The sequence below is a fragment of the Pongo abelii genome, chromosome 7 (assembly GCF_028885655.2).
Source record: "Pongo abelii isolate AG06213 chromosome 7, NHGRI_mPonAbe1-v2.0_pri, whole genome shotgun sequence".
Classification (NCBI taxonomy): Eukaryota; Metazoa; Chordata; class Mammalia; order Primates; family Hominidae; genus Pongo; species Pongo abelii.
The window spans coordinates 13673942-13690695 of NC_071992.2; the positions used below are offsets into that span (position 1 = coordinate 13673942).

The 16754-nt window shown below is 41.7% G+C and overlaps 1 long non-coding RNA gene and 1 other non-coding gene across 2 annotated transcripts; both read right to left on the reverse strand.

Moving 5' to 3' along the window:
• Window positions 1-3380: 3380 nt before the first annotated feature.
• LOC134761907 (uncharacterized) lies at window positions 3381-6097 on the reverse strand. The gene is made up of 2 exons (XR_010141049.1): window positions 5918-6097; window positions 3381-5093 (listed from the first exon to the last, which is right to left on the reverse strand). It is a non-coding gene; the product is annotated as an uncharacterized LOC134761907 (long non-coding RNA).
• Window positions 6098-15460: 9363 nt separating this feature from the next.
• Window positions 15461-15566, reverse strand: LOC112134741 (U6 spliceosomal RNA). Its single transcript, XR_002916104.1, has one exon. It is a non-coding gene; the product is annotated as a U6 spliceosomal RNA (small nuclear RNA).
• Between the last annotated feature and the right edge of the window lie 1188 nt (window positions 15567-16754).

Sequence of the window (16754 nt, forward strand, 5' to 3'; positions counted from 1 at the left end):
AGCCACAGCCTCCCAATGTCTTATTCTTTTTAATTGTTTTATTTTCATCTTCATTTGCAAATTGACTGAATTTGGGGGGGACAAAACTACATAAAAATACATGGTAGCAATATTTTTCAAAAAGCTAAAGAGATGAGCAATGTAAATATTAAATGACCAAATTTCACCTTTTGTAAGACTTTTATAAGAGCTCTAACAATCCAAGGTTAACTACTTTAAAATAAAAATGAACTGCGGTCCACAGTTGCAGGGCCGGTCTATTGTTTTGTTCTGTGGATGTGGTGTCTCTGTTGCACACTGATGTCGTTGCAGATCACCCAGAACCCGTGAGATCAGCTCTGCATGCTCAGCAAGGCTGGTCAAAAAACAGGGCTGTTATCTAGCACCATGCTTCAGTGGCCCCTGGCAAAGACGCTCCCAGAGTGCTCCTTCCATACAGAATTTCCCGACACATCTCTAGCTAGCATCTAAAGCTGCAAGACGCTAAACGTCTGTATCATCATTTAGTTGCTTTTAATGCGGTCTCTTGAAAGAATAGGTAAATGTCAGAGAGACCAATGTGAATAGATATGTTACATTATTAATGTCAAGCAGGGAATGAAAATCTGGAGATTCTGAATTCATTATAGCTACGTTATTTACATATTGATGGGGTTAGGGATCTTGGAGTTACGGTTCTATAACATTCCCCCACATCCTTCCAACCTATTCTTTTCTTGAGACAGGGTCTTCCTCTGTAGCCCAACCTACTCTGTAAAAATACAATGCTGAGGCCAGGCGTGGTGGCTCATGCCTGTAATCCCAGCACTTTGGGAGGCTGAGGTGGGCAGACCATGAGGTCAGGAGTTCGAGACCAGCCTGGGCAACATAGTGAAACCCCGTCTCTACTAAAAATACAAAAAAATTAGCCAAGCATGGAAGCACATACCTGTAGTCCCAGCTACTAGGGAGGCTGAAGCAAGAGAATCACTTGAACCCAGGAGGCGGAGGTTGCAGTGAGCCAAGATCATGCCACTGCACTCCAACCTGCATGACAGAGCGAGACTCTGTCTCAAAAAAGAAAAAAAAAAAATACTATGCTGGCCAAGTGTGGTGGCTCACAATTGTAATTCCAATATTTTGGGAGGCTGAGGCAGGTGGATTGTTCGAGACCAGCCTGGACAACATGGTAAAACCCCATCTCTACAAAAAATACAAAATTTAGCCAGGCATGGTGGCATGCACGTGTAGTCCCAGCTACTCAGGAGGCTTAGGTAGGAGAATCATGTGAGCCTGGGGAGGTAAAGGCTGCAGTGAGCTGTGATGGAGCCACTGCACTCCAGCCTGGGCAACAGAGTGAGACTCTGTCTCAAAAAAGAAAACAAAATACTATGCCAAGGTCAGCATCAGGACCATATACTGAAAACACTGTCCTTAACACACATTACATTTAAAATATCTTAATTGGATGAACAAAACTAGTAAATTGTGTTTAATTTCCCACAATTGCAAAATGTCCTTCATTGACATGAAATATAACATGTTTAACTCTTTTAATATATATTCTGTATTTTGTAGCTCCTGTGTACCCATACATATTCAAACCTCTTTTGTAGAAAAATTCCTTATAGATGAGAGAGGAAATATAATTTTTACTTCACACTGGAGTCTGGCCTTACCTATTTAAAGTTTGAGTAAACCTAAACATGGTATAAAATAAAGCTTTCTTTTTACTTATTTATTTATATTATTAAAAATTTTTTTTCTATCCAAAAAGCTGAGATACAATAAAATAAAGTTTTCTAATCAAGTAAAAGTTCTATCCAAAATATGCATCAATGGAGAATCCTGCAATGTTGATCTCGAATGAAATTTAAAGGTTGTTTAATTCAGTGGGTCAGTCTCTCTTGGGTTCATGAATTGAGAATCTGATGTAAGCTATGAATCTTTTCCCTAGAAAAATGCATATTATTTTGCTGATAATTTTACCTGTTCATGGACCTTCTGATGCCCATCGTCAGACTCCAAATTAAGAATCTGATGTACATCTGTAATCCCAGCACTTTGGGAGACCAAGGCAGGTGGATCACTTGAGGTCAGGAGTTTGAGACCAGCCTGGCCAACATGGTGAAACATCGTCATAAAAATACAAAAATTAGCCAGGCATGGTGGCGGATGCCTTAGTCTCAGCTACTCAGGAGGCTGAGGCAGGAGAATTGCTTGAACCGGGGAGGCGGAGGTTGCAGTGAGCCGAGATCACACCACTGTACTCCAGCCTGGGCGACAGAGCAAGACTCCGTCTACAAAAAAAAAAAGAGAACCTGATGTAATTCAACTCCTTCCTTTTATGGTTGATGGACTTGACAGTCATGGTGGCTATGCAACTTGCCCATGGCCACAGAGTGAGGGAGGGTAGAGATTTCACTATAATTACAATGCGGCTTTTTCTATCACTTGATTATGAAACTTCACCTAACAGATTATCAATGTGAGAGGTACCATTGGACCCGATGTACCTCCTTACCCAGTCTTTGATAATACCTCAAATTCTCACATGTGGGGTCTTCTGGTGGCATATTTGTATCAACTTGGACAAGGCATCAAGCACCATCTTCCATGCACATGCCAGGTGAAGGCAAACTAGAGTATAATATGGGTCACTAGCCCAGACTCCTGTCTCTCGGGCTCAATCCCCTTTGGTGCTCTTGGTCTCTTTACCTGCTGTTAAGCTTGACCCCTACACATGTTTGCCTATTGTTCAATGATCAGCTCTACACAAGGGGATGAGGGGTAGAGAAATAGGGTGTTCATAAAAGGAGGGGTGGGGCAGAAGAGTCTGTTTAACGGGATTAAAGTTAAGCAAAAACAGCATATTCAGAACTTCATCTGCTTCAATTTTTTTTTTTCAGCTAGAAGTGAGAGTGCTGGAAATGTTTTCTACTGAAATACTAAGCAACCAGATTCCTGACATTGTTGAAATGTATTTAAAAATCCCCAATTTTATGAGTCTCATGCAATTAACTTGGAGAAACTGCACATGTTGGATAAGGATTGTGTTATGGCCAAGAAGGAAGCACAGAGTGATATTCCAGGAAAGAGGGGGATTTCCTTGTGAACATATTTGCTCTCAATCATAAATTGAGATATAGAAATATAACATTAAATATTACAAGTATTTTTGTGATTGGACAAAGTATATGTATATTTTTGCATGAATTTTTTTGCTATATAATTTATTTTGATAAAGATCATACCTATTATAGGAAATTTGAAAAATAAAAAAGAAAGAAAAGAAAATTGCTGTAATTCCAGTAAGAAGAACTAACAACTACTCATAATCTGATGCATATATTTTCAGGCTTTTTTCTATGAATACATATTTACACACACACACATATATATATAATTACATATAGATCTATTTTATTTATCAAAGTAAGGTCATGTTTATATGAAGGACTGTAGTTTGATCTTTTCAACAAATATTACAGCATAAGTATTTTTAAAAGTTATTGAATTTTCTTGGAAAACAGTTTCTAATAGCTATATGGATTCCATCATATATCCATGCCAACGTTTATTTAATCATTTGGAAATCCAGAGTGTTTTCAGTATTCCCACCTATATATATCCTTGTATGTAGATCTTTGGGTGCATCTCTATTTCTTTAGAATTTTTTAAAAATTTTTTTTCATAATTTTTATTTTAGTAGAGATGGGGTTTCACCACGTTGGCCAGGCTGATCTGGAACTCCTGGCCTCAAGTAATCCACCCGCTTCGGCCTCCCAAAGTGCCTGGATTACAGGTGTGAGCCACCATACCAAGCCTTTTTAGAAAACTTCTTATTTTTCTCAGCTTTTTGGCTAGTAGAAATTTCTAAAAGTAAAATAATTCCCAAGAGTAGAACATTTTCTTAGGTTTTTGCTGTATATTATTAAATGCTCTATATAGTGTTCTACTAATTTGCACCTCTAGCTGCAGTATTTGTTAGTGTTACTTTTGCCTATTCTTTGGTTAATATTGGATGTTTAAAAATTGATTCCAATTTGACAGGCTAAATATGGTATCCTATTTTAATTTGCATTAGTTTTATTACTCTTCAAAGTTAAACTATTTTAAAAATATGTTTACTAGCTATTTGCATTTGTCCTAATGCAAACTGTTTTGCCTGTTTTTGTATTATGGTACTCATCTTTTGCAAATTGATTGGTAGGAACTCCTTATATATTTTTACCATAAACCCTATGTTGTATGTATTGAAAATATTTTCTCTATCATTTTCTTTAACTTATGATGACACTTTTTTTCTCTAATAAATCATGAAATGTCACCTGTGCCCCCAAGTTGCAAAGCTGTTGTAAAACTGATTTGCTTTACAAGGGGGCAGGTCTCAGCGTGTTTATCTGATGGGATGAATGGAATGAAACAGACATGTGCAGGGTTTTGGGAATCAAAGCAGAAGTTTTGAAGCTGAAGTCCTTAGGTCCTCTGGTTTCTTATCAGATATTCTCATTCTAATTATAAACATTATATATTTTCCCAATAAACACCCCAATTTTAGTTTCAAAAATGGTTACAATAAAGGATCTGGTTGCTACTAAGCACGATACATAATTAGCATGGTTGGTGTCCTTATAGATGTGTTTCTTTTGGGACAGAGTCTCGCTCTGTCGCCCAGGCTGGAGTGTAGTGGCACAATCTCGGTTCACTGCAACCTCTGCCTTCCAGGCTCAAGCAATTCTTGTGCTCAGCCTCCCGAGTAGCTGGGACTACAGGTGCCTGCCACCACATCGGGCTAACTTTTGTATTTTTTGTACAGACAGGATTTCGCCATGTTGCCCAGTCTGGGCTTGAACTCTTGAACTCAGGTGATCCACGTGCCCTGGCCTCTCAAAGTGCTGGGATTACAGGCATGAGCTACCACGACTGGCCCTTATAGATGCTTTTTAGATTAACTTTGAGCAAGATTAGACGGCTGGCTGTGATCAGAAAGGCTTCTGGTACGTAACTGTATTCTTACTCTATTTTCCATTGTCTTCTTTCAGCGAGGCAAGCTTGGCCTGAAGTCTCTCTCCTTCTTGCTCTTACGGTACTTCCTTGAAAGTCTGCAAGAACTGCACACATGAAAACATACTATTTCTTGGTTAGAGGACTATCCACTTCTCACCCCATCTGCTTTGATATAACAATTTCCTTTAATGGACTGTAACTTGTAAACTCACTTCCAGATAAAAATTTCTATGTTAAGATTCTTTGGGTTTTAAAAAAGAGAAACCAATTCAAAGGCACTCTAGCAAAAGCAGGAGATTTATTGTAAGTCTTGAAGGCAGGGAGAGGAGCTAGGATTCAAGAATACCAGTCAAGAAAGCAAAATGTTGTTGGAAACTCAAGAAACATGGCCTCTTATATTTGCCATCTTCTTTCTCCATGGACTGGCTTTTCTCTGCTCCTAAGTCCCCTTAATAGTCTGGAGTTGGCTGCTTATGGTTCCAAATTTACCATATGGACCCAGAGAAAGAGGGCTTTCCTTCTCTCAACGCCTAGTCCAAATTTCTTGCTGTATTTTTTTTGTTTTTTTTTTTTTGAGATAGAGTCTCGCTCGGTCGTCTAGGCTAGAGTTCAATGGCGCAATCTCCGCTTACTGCAACTTCTGCCTCCTAAGCTCCTTACTCAACTTCTGCCTCCTAAGCTCAACTGATTCTTCTCCTGTCTCAGCCTCCCGAGTATCTGGGATTACTACAGGTGCCTGCTACCACGCCCAGCTAATTTTTTGTATTTTAGTAGAGACGGGGTTTCACCGTGTTGCGCAGGCTGGTCTCGAACTCTTGAGCTCAGGCAATCCACCCACCTCGGCCTCCCAAAGTGCTAGGATTACAGGCGTGACCAAGTCCAAATTTCTAAGAAAGAGACTTTGGCCCCGTTTCAATTAAGCACCTACCTCAGGTCTAATTATTCGAAGGCAAGGATGTGGGGTCACATGGACAAATGGCTCCGACAGCCCACTACTGGGGGAGAAAGGGAGCAGTTGGAGGGCCATTGTGAATTTACGCAGATACGAAAAAGCTGTGCATCATACCAACAGTATTTTTAAAATCATGTCCTAGAATCTTTTGTCAGGTTTAATGTTACGCATGAGGATATTTAAAAATAAACTATCCATTTTAAGAACATCATCTGCAAGAAAGTGAACACTAAAATTCAAGAGGAAACCTGAGTTTGGTTCCCGTTAAATCCAGTTGCTCTGCAGAGACACAGCCTGTAACACAGTCTGGATAAGCAGCAGGGACATATGATTATGTCCTAAGCTGCTAGGATAAGGCTTCTATAATTTTTCCAAATAATTTTGGAGGATATTTTCATTGAATTGGTACAAACATGTCAAACTTGCTAAAAAGAACTTACTAAAATAAGCCCAACTAAGAAAAAAATAATAAATTCAATGTTCCATACTAGAACAAAACCAAACCTCTAATACATCAACTTAATATTCCAAGTATTGTTTTGAAAATATAAATTAAATGTTAACATCATCGTATTCAAGATCCACCAAGACAATGGAACAATATTATCTTACAGAGAAAGGGAAGGGCTTCCTCAAATTGTTCTGTAATACTAGAGCAGCCACTGTAGTTAGGGGACAAAGGAACCAGACAGAGGGGTCTGTTAGCTACTTCCATCAAATCAGAGAATTTTGAAATAGACTGTATCTTGTTAACTTTATCAGAGGACCACAGCTTTGGAAGAGCACCTTAATCAATAGTGGATAAATGCTTTATGTGTACGTTTTGAGGGAGAGAACAAAGATAGAAGTCTTCTTAAGTTGTCTCAAGTCTAGGCAGCTTAGCCAGGGCCTTACATAAATATTTGTGGGGTTAGTAATGAACTTATGACCAACGGTGATGCTTACATTATTAGACACCATAGTCCCTTATGGCATTATTTCAAGGACTCTCACTATTTCATAGGATGACATCGAGAGTAGATAGAGAATTAGGTTTTCTTGTTTTGTTTTACAGAAAAGTAAACAGAAATTGTTTTTGCTATAAGAGTCATTAGTATCAGAAATAAATGATAACTTTGCTTTTCCTGGGTTTTAGTAAATACATGGCTTCATAATGTTGACGAAAAAAGTCAAACTCTAAAATATTTGAAGAAATATTTTAATCGGATCCCAATATGAGTGACCATGACTGGTGACACAGTCCTCAGGAGGTCCTGGGAACATGTGCCCAAGGTGTGGGGCATAGCTTGGTTTATACATTTTTGGGAGACATAAAACATCAATCAAATTCTTTTTTGTTTGTTTTTTGAGACAGAGTCTCACTCTGTTGCCCAGGCTGGAGTGCCAGTGGCATGATCTCGGCTCACTGCAATCTCTGCCTCCCGGGTTCAAGCGATTCTCCTGCCTCAGCCTCCAGAGTAGCTGGGATTACAGGCACGCACCACCAGGCCTGGCTAATTTTTGTAGTTTTAATAGAGATGAGGTTTCCTCATGTTGGCCAGGCTGGCCTCAAACTCCTAACCTCAAGTGATGAGCCCACCTCAGCCTCCCAAAGTGCTGGGATCACAGGCATAAGCCACCTCACCCGGCCAATCACATACATTTAAGATGTACATTGGTTCAGGTCAGAAAGGCGGGACAACGCAAAGCAGGGCTGGGGCTTCCAGGCTATAGGTAGATATAAAATTTTTCTGGTTGACAATTTGTTGAGTATATCTAAAGACCTGGGATCAATAGAAAGGAAATGTCTGGGTTAAGATAAAGGATTTTAGTGACCAAAGTTTTTAATATGCAGAGGAAGTCTTCAGGTGGCAGGCTTCACAGGGAATAGATTGTAAATGTTTCTTACCGGACTCAAAAGAGTGCTAGACTGTTTCTCAGTTGATTCGCTCCTGGATCCAGAAAAAGGCCTGGAAAAAGGGAAAAGGGGATTCTTCATAGAGTGCAGATTTTTCCCCACAAGAGGTGACTGTGCAGGAAACTTTCAAGGTATAGCAAGGAATTATATTTGGGGTTAAAATATTTTGATTTACTTCCTTGTTATGTGATGTTACGACAGAGTCAGGTTGGAAGGCAGGCACATTATATAGGGTTAAAATAACCTCTCTGATGAGATTTGATGGTCTGTAGGCCGTTACTCCCCAGACCCCTAGGGTAGGAATTTGGGCAAGAGAAGAAAAAAAGTCATAGTTTAGTCTGTCTTCAATAATAATAATATTAATAATAATAATTACACTCATTTGGTAGGACTTAACATTTTTTTTCCCTTAGTTTTTTTTTGAGACAGAGTCTGTCTGTGTTTCTTAGGCTGGAGTGCAGCGGCGTGATCTTGGCTCACTGCAACCTCCACCTCCCGGGTTCAAGCAATTCTCGAGCCTCAGCCTCCTGAGTAGCTGGGATTACAGGCTTTTGCCATCATGCCCGGCTAATTTTTGTATTTTTTGTAGAGACGAGATTTTGCCATGTTGGCCAGACTGGTCTCGAACTCCTGACCTCAAGTGATTTGACCACCTTGGCCTCCCAAAGTGGTTGGATTACAGGCATGAGCCACCATGCTCGGCTGGACTTTACATTTTCAATGCTACGCTTTATAGTATGTGTTATGTCATTGTAGACTTTTCTGAAATTTTGGAACTATGATGTTCAAAAAGGAGGGCCCAATATCCCTGGGTCATTTATTTAAAAGGTAGGTACTAGTACATTTATTTTTAAACATGGAAAATATTTCAAAACCTTGTGGACGGAAGCAAGGTCTTAAACCATTTGTCTCACTGTGACTGCATCTCATTATAGTTCAGAGTGGTAACTGAAACTCCATTCCCAGGGCTACACAGCTTCTGCTCTGCACACACACCCTAGGAAGGAGGCGTGGAAGACAAAAGCACCTGAACTTCACTACCATGCCTAGGAGCATGGTTGGGTCTGTGGAGAGTGATGCCTTGCTCTCCCTTTCACTGAGGCACCATACAGGCCCTGATATGGTTTGACTGTGTCCCCACCCAAATCTCATCTTGAATTCCCACATGCTGGGGAGGGACCTGGTGGGAGGTAATTGAATCATGGGGGCAGGTCTTTCCATACTGTTCTTGTGACAGTGAATAAGTCTCATGATATCTGATGGTTTTATAAGGGGAGTTCTCCTGCACAAGCTTTCTCTTTTTGCCTGCTGCCATCCATGTAAGACATGACTTACTCCTCCTTGCCTTCTGCCGTGATTGTGAAGGCCTCCCCAGCCACGTTGAACTGTGAGTTCATTAAACCTCTTTTTCTTCCCTGTCTCAGGTATGTCTTTACCAGCAGCATGAAAACGGACTAATACAGGCCCCTTTTGAAAAGCCCCACTATAGAGTATCTCCCTGTCCAAGGCTTGCCGTTAGCAATAGACACGAAGCGGGGGATGATAGGGACATCCTTTCTGCAACCCATTCTCCCTCTCCCCTCCTCCTGGACGTGCTTCATTTCAAAATGCCAAGTATGCTACAGTTAGCCTCATGTGTCATGACTATTTCACAGATGTTTTCCATTTGTCTTTCACTGGACTAATTTTCCTTGTTTTTCTCAGAAAGAGGATGTTTTCTCCAGGATTGGGTGGGCAGTTGGGGTTTGGGAGGGGACACTGCTACTTTGGGACCCCCAGGAAAAGTTCTGGAATTCTAGGTGACGTCAAGGCAAATCCTTCGGTTTGCAGTGAAATGGCCTGGGTCCTGTGGAATATCTTCAGCTGAAAGTACTTTCAACGGATGCTAAAAATACATTGCAGTTTATTTTCCCCAGTAGGGAGCATATGTGTTCCCACTTGACCTGGAAACACAAAGAAATCCAATGTTAAATGTAATGTTGCTCATTCCAAGACAAATGAGTTTTCTGGAGAGCAAGGGAAAGAAAAAACAACAGTCGTCTGGGTATAGTTTTGCCTTTGCTCTCTGGAGGAGTCAGTGTCTTGAACACATACTTTATGCTCCATGCTTGTAGTTAAGTGGCAAGTCTCAGGCTTCTTAGCCATTGCTGATCAGAACTGGCTTGCTTTCAAATCAGATGAGTCCAAGGCAGATTTATTAAATTTGGGAAAGAGGGGTGAGGTATGTTTTAAATATTTTTTAAATAAAATTTTTAAAAATCCAAACAAAAGGGGTCAGATTCTTTGTATCTAATCTGAGCTTAATAAATTCGTCTTCCGTCTTTTTTCAAAAAATGAAGTCAAAATATGAAGTCTGAAACACCCTCTAATTGGAGTGTAGATTTACGGACATTGGTATTAAACCCTTTCTGTGTAAAACTAGCAAATTGAACAAACACAGCTGATCTACAGCTAGCATAGACATTCTGTTGGTTTCCTGCAGTGACATTTAAGAATAGTTATTCAGCCCAGTTCTTGTAGTTGGGGACACTGTGTTTAGAGCTTTGGATTGCCCAATATAATATTCTTCAATTTTGTAAGAGCTCAGCTCAATTTCTACTGAAGACTGGGTGGCAACCCTGTCTCCAGCTGGTACCTCTTTCCCTCTTCTCTATAGCTTAAAATACACGGTCTGCTCCCAGTCAGTTAAGAACCAATCTCCTCCACCCTCCCAACCCCCGAAGAATTAGCACAGTGATTAAGTACATGAATTTTACAGTCTGCCTTGTTTTGAGTGAATTTTGCCACTCAGTATCTCTGCTTTCATTTTTCTCCATCTGTAAATGAGGCTAACAGAACCTACTATTCAGGGCTGTTGTGAAGATTAAATGAAATATTGCATGAAAAGCAGACAGCATAGTGCCTGGGTGCATAGAAAACTTTTAAGAGATGTTAGCTATTATGACTCGTGATTATTCTGAGATTTCCCATTGAGTGATGCCTAGTGGCAGGAGAGAACGCCATGATCACCAAGACCTCCTTTGACAAAACTGTTTGATGTCAATTTTTAAGACTTTATTTCTAATCCCCTGCTTTGGACCAAGCCTAACATCTTTCGAAGGGATATCTCTTCCTGGCCGGCTGCAGTGGCTCACACCTGTAATCCCCAGCATGTTGGGAGGCTGAGGCAGGTGGATCACTTGAGGTCAGGAGTTCGAGACCAGCCTGGCCAACATGGTAAAACCCCATCTCTACTAAAAATACAAAAATTAGCTGGGCTTGATGGTGTGTGCTTGTGGTCCCAGCTACTAGAGAGGCTGAGGCAGGAGAATCGCTTGAACGGGGATATTGCAATGAGTCTAGATCACAGCACTGCACTCCAGCCTGGGCAACAGAGCAAGACTCTGTCTCAAATAAATACATACATAAATAAATAAATATCTCTTCCTTTTCCTCTTTCTGTTTTTCTCTTGACTTTTTCCACTTCTATCTCCTCCAAAGACAAGCCAAGAAGGGTGTGGCTTAATTAAAATCTAGAAAGTGAGATTTTCTCTTAGTTGCCTTTAGCCACATAGGAGGAAGCATTGTCGTTGCTGTCATTTATTTAAAGCAAAATACGATCTAAAATTACAAGAAAGGAGAAACGTGGGAAACCCTTTGCCCCTTTTCATGATACAGGCAGAATATCTTCAGCTTCTCCAGACTTCAAGGAGAAAACTCAGTTCATTTTCTCATAAGATGTTGTAACCCAGCCCTGGGTCTCATTTGTGTGGAAGGGTTAAGTGATTGCCAAATTTTCTTTCAAGACTAGACAGGTAATTTTCATACTCCAAAGTCAGCTGGAACCTCTAGCCCATGAATATCCTGTCTTCTAAGGTAGTGAACAGTTAGGTAAATGAAATCAGAACTAAAGTCTAAATCAGAACTAAAGCAGCTGAAAAAGTGCTACATTTCCAGGAAGCTGTGTTTTCTGAACTCCTGAAGGGTAAAGGGAGAGCAAGTTAAAGGGTTTGTTTAAAAGACCAAGTCAGTTAACAAATTGTACTAGTTTCCTAGGATTACCCTAGTTTTAAGAACAGAATGTCTCCTATCCTGAGAAACTCCTCAGTCTTGTGCACATTGAAACATTTTGCCACCTTAAAATCAAGACTTGATTAAGTTGTGATAGATTAAATTAAAATTCAATGGAAAAGGGTGCTCATATGATTTTCAAAATGCATCTTTAATAGAAATAGAATAATATAAATTTAAGTGGAAAAAGCGTAGTGACTAAGTGTCCTCCTAAGAAGCTATCATTATCTAGGCAAATCCTGGCCACTCTGCCCATGTAGTTACAGTGCTTCGTTTGGTAGCACTTATACTAATTGCAAACTTGATCCCTAGAAGGAAATAATTAGCCTTTACAGGGACTCCTTTTGAAAACCCAAACCTTAAAGTGACACCAAATATCCTATAGGCCAAGAAAGGAGAAAGTTTCCAAAGGAAGTTGTTTAACATTTTCAGCGATGGGAGGTCAAAGAAGGAGGAAGGGTGAGTTGACCTTTAAGAGGGAAAGGCTCATCAGCATGGTGGGGATGGAAACCAGATTCCTGGACTGGCCCAAGGAGGGAGCGAGGGGAGAGGAGTCAGACTAGCGTAGACCAATTATGGAAGATATTTGACAGAGAAATGAAGTAAAGTAGTCAGACAGTAGCTAGGGCATTAGCAAGGTCGAGAGAAATCTGTCAAGATGGAAGAAGGTTGACTGAATATGCTGAAGACAGAGCAAAAGAAACCAGGATGAAAGCTTACTTGGGGCTTGTTGATAGTTCTAGCAAAGGATAGGAATAAACTACTCTTGCCCACCTCTATTCAGACTTTTTTTTTTGAGACAGAGTCTCGCTCTGTTGTCCAGGCTGGAGTGCAGTGGCATGATCTTGGCTCACTGCGACCTCTGCCTCCAGGGTTCAAGCGATCCTCCTGCCTCAGCCTCCTGAGTAGCTAGGATTACAGGAGTGCACCACCAGGTCTGGCTATTTTTTTTTTTTTGTAGTTTTAGTAGAGAGGGGGTGTCACCGTGTTGGCCAGGCTGGTCTTGAACTTCTGACCTCAAGTGATCCACTGACCTCTATCTCCCAAAGTGTTGGGTTTACAGGCGTGAGCCACCACACATTGCTAATCCAGACTGTTCTTGACAAAAGACACTTATCTGGAGCATCTAGGATTCTCCCTTCTAAATAGCCATGTTTTGGGGCCTTACTCAAGACACAACCTGTTTCCACATACTCTCCACTCTCGTGAATGACTCTGCCCTTGCAGAGAGGGTCTAGACTCTGGAAGAAAGCCAATGTGTATGGAATGTTCTTGCCATCATAAGGCAGCAGCGAAAGAGAAGACAATCTAAGAGTTAGAAAACAGGATATATTAAAAGGCTTAAGCTGAAAAGGTTTTGGAAAGTTTATAGATTAGGTTCATGACATCGGATAGACCTCTAAGGAAAGAAAATTTTATATAATAGAGTTCCTCTTCTCCAAACAATGTTGTTGTTGTTTTTGCTTTTAGAAAAACCCTACCATTTGCAGGGACACGCTTATCCTTTGCAGGGCCTGGGGAAAGCGTACACGTGAAGGCCCACATGCCACACGCCTAAATATCTAAATGTGTTACATCACCCTAACAGATCTGGCACATTCACACTCCTTGCCCTAGCCTGGGCTTCATCCAGCACAGAGAGAAGCTTTGTCAGCACACAGCTGAGGTCCAGCTCCTGCAGAACCCCCACGTCTAGGGATGCCCACCTCAATAACTTCTTTTGAATGACTATGAAAGACTGCCCCACGCTCCCCATCCAGGCTTGAAGCTATTTGCAATGGGAATTCAGGGTCCTCCATACCATGTGTGTTCTAGAAGGTGGAGGGGGCATGCCCCCTTGGCCCATCAGAAACTTAATCACAAGGGGTACAGCATGGTGAGAGGAGGGCCGGGTTAGGTGCCCATGGCAGGAGTCCTTGCCTGGGTTGATACTTGGAAGGATCACTTGAGCACAGGAGTTCGAGACCAGCCTGGGCAACATAACCAGACCCTCTCTCAATGAAAAAACAAAAAAGATGATACTTTCATGAATCATTTCTTTCTTTCTTTTTTTTTTCTTTGCAAGATGGAGTCTTGCTCTGTTGCCCAGGCTGGAGTGCAGTGGCATGATCTTGGCTCACTGTGACCTCTCCCTCCCGGGTCCAAGCGATTTTCCTGCCTCAGCCTCCGGAGTAACTGGGACTACAGGCACCAACCACCACGCCCAGCTAATTTTTGTATTTTTAGTAGAGATGAGGTTTCACCATGTTGGCCAGGCTGGTCTCGAACTCCTGACCTTGTGATCCGCCCACCTTGGCCTCCCAAACTGCTGGGATTACAGGTGTGAGCCACTGCACCCAGCCCAGGAATCATTTCAATAGTTCTTTACGAAGCAGTTTCTTTGAAAGTGGAAACCACAAAGAAAAAAAAATTTTTAAAGCTATATGGAACACAATATATTTTCATAGAGTTTTCTTTTATCATTAACTTATCTTTTATCATTTGCCTTTCTAGTTTTTAGCATACTGACTTTCTTTTGTTGTGTTGTGTTGTGTTGTATTTTGAGACAGAGTCTCACTCTGTTCCCCAGTCTAGAGTACAGTGGTGCAGTCTTGGCTCACTGCAGTCTCCACTTCCCAGGCTCAAGTGATCTACCCGCCTCAGCCTCCTGAGTAGCTGGGACTACAGGTGTGAGCCACCACACCCTACTAATTTTTATATTTTTTGTAGAGATGATGTCTTGCCTTGTTGCACAGGCTGGTCTCGAACTCCTGAGCTCGAATGATCTGCTCACCTCAGCCTCTGGAAGTGCTGGGATTACAGGCATATGCCCCTGTGCCCATTCACATACTGACTTTCAAAGAACTCATAGATAAGGATTCTTACAAGGCTTCCTACCATATTGACTGCATCAGCTGAGAGGCTCACAAAGAACTGCCCCCTTCAGCAGACTTATTCACTCCAGGCTTTCGGGCTTTAGTGGGGGTTGAAGCCCTAGCGCAGGGTCCTAGCCAGTTCTTTTTATTAGATAAAGCAAATTATAGATGATCTCCTGACAAATGAAGAGTGAAGTTTTCCAAGGACATTTAAAATAGAAGTATAAGCTGGTCCGGGTGGCTTATGCCTACAATCCCAGCTACTCAGGAGGCTCAGGCAAGAAGACTGCTTGAGCCCAGGAGTTCAAGTTCAGCCTGGGCAACAAAGCAAGACCCCCATCCCCCCCCCCAAAAAAAAAGAAAGAAAAGAAAAGAAAGAAAATATAATTTTCTTTAGAGACAAAGTCTCACTCTGTCACCCAGGCTGGAGTGCAGTGGTGTGATCTTGGCTCACTGCAACCTCCGCCTTCTGGTTTCAAGCATCTCTCGTGCCTCAGCCTCCTAAGTAGCTGGGGACTACAGGTGCGCACCACTACGCCTGGCTAATTTTTGTATTTTTAGTAGAGACGGGGTTTTGACATGTTGGCCAGGCTGGTCTTGAGCTCCTAACCTCAACTGATCCACCACCTCGGCCTCCCAAAGTGCTGAGATTACAGGCATGACACACCATGTCCGGCCATTTTTCTTTTTTAAAATAATTTTTAAAATAAAAACATTATTAAATAAATGAACACCATGAATTTGCATGTCATCTTTGTGCAGGGCCATGCTAATCCTCTCTGTATTATTCCAATTTTAGTATATGTGCTGCTGAAGCAAGCACAATTTTCATTTTTCAATTGATTTCAGCTTCTGCAGGAGGAAGTATAATTTTCTGATGGCCTCTAAAGAGGAACAGTTAGCAGTTATTGAGATATAATCACGTAAGGTGGTGTAGCATGGTGATGCCTACTCCAGTCTCCTTACCCAGGCTGAGTTCATATTTGTGTTAGAAGGAGCTGCAGGATGGAGAATTTGGGGTCTGGCTCAAGAACAGTGTGAGTACAGGTGATGATCACAGGGGGAATACATTCTATACGGGGAATTAGCAGTCCTGCCTCTACTCTACCTTGCTGGTTGATTGAGAAGTCACTCACTTTGAGCCCATTTCCTCCACTGTGGGGGAAAAAAGGGTCAGCCTAGATAACTCAGAATATTTGTTGTAAAATTCTGACTGTCTCTGGGAGGGAGTGTGGGTGGGGCTACCCTGAACCATTTGAACTCTCGGAAGTCCTTCAGAGTGAACACAGATCAGCTCTTGCTGTTCACTTACTCACATTTCACCTGTGGTGTCAGAGCCTCGGGGACCCAGCAGAACTGGGGAACATCCTCCAGTTATAGCATGTACTACCTGCAGCCTGATAACCATCACTGGGGTGGATTTCCAGCCTCAGATGTTCAGGTGCTCTCTTTGGAAACACAAACTTCTCATGTTACTGCACCAAATATGGGTCCCCAAATGACAGCCATAGTGCACGTCGGGTAGAGCTGCAGTGGGTCAAGTGGTGCCTTTAACCAATTAAACGCAGTTTTGGATCCCTGAAAACTATTTGCTTCCTTATCAATCAACCTGAAGGGAATGATGGAGGTGACATTGGGAGTCTTGGTAGGTTTCCAGGCTTTCATAAGTTCGGGAGAAATTATTGACTTAGCATAGATGTGAGCTCAAAGAAACATTTCCTAACAGCAATAAAAATAAGCATTAGAGTTGAACAATGGACTGTGACTGTTTCCCGAAATAGCTGTTTTCTGGAGTCCGCGGAACAACATGTACTGTATTAATGGGGATACAGTATTTGTTTCACAGCGTTGTTGTGAAGATAAATGGGATACCCCAGATAAAACACCTTGTGTCCCCCCACATCTTAACAACCCTCCTTTAGGCTGGCGGGCCACCTGCTCAAAAGCCTTCCCCAGGGGGGTTAAAACCGTGGTTTAGCAGGTCTGGTACGGGTGGGCTGGGGGAGATCCT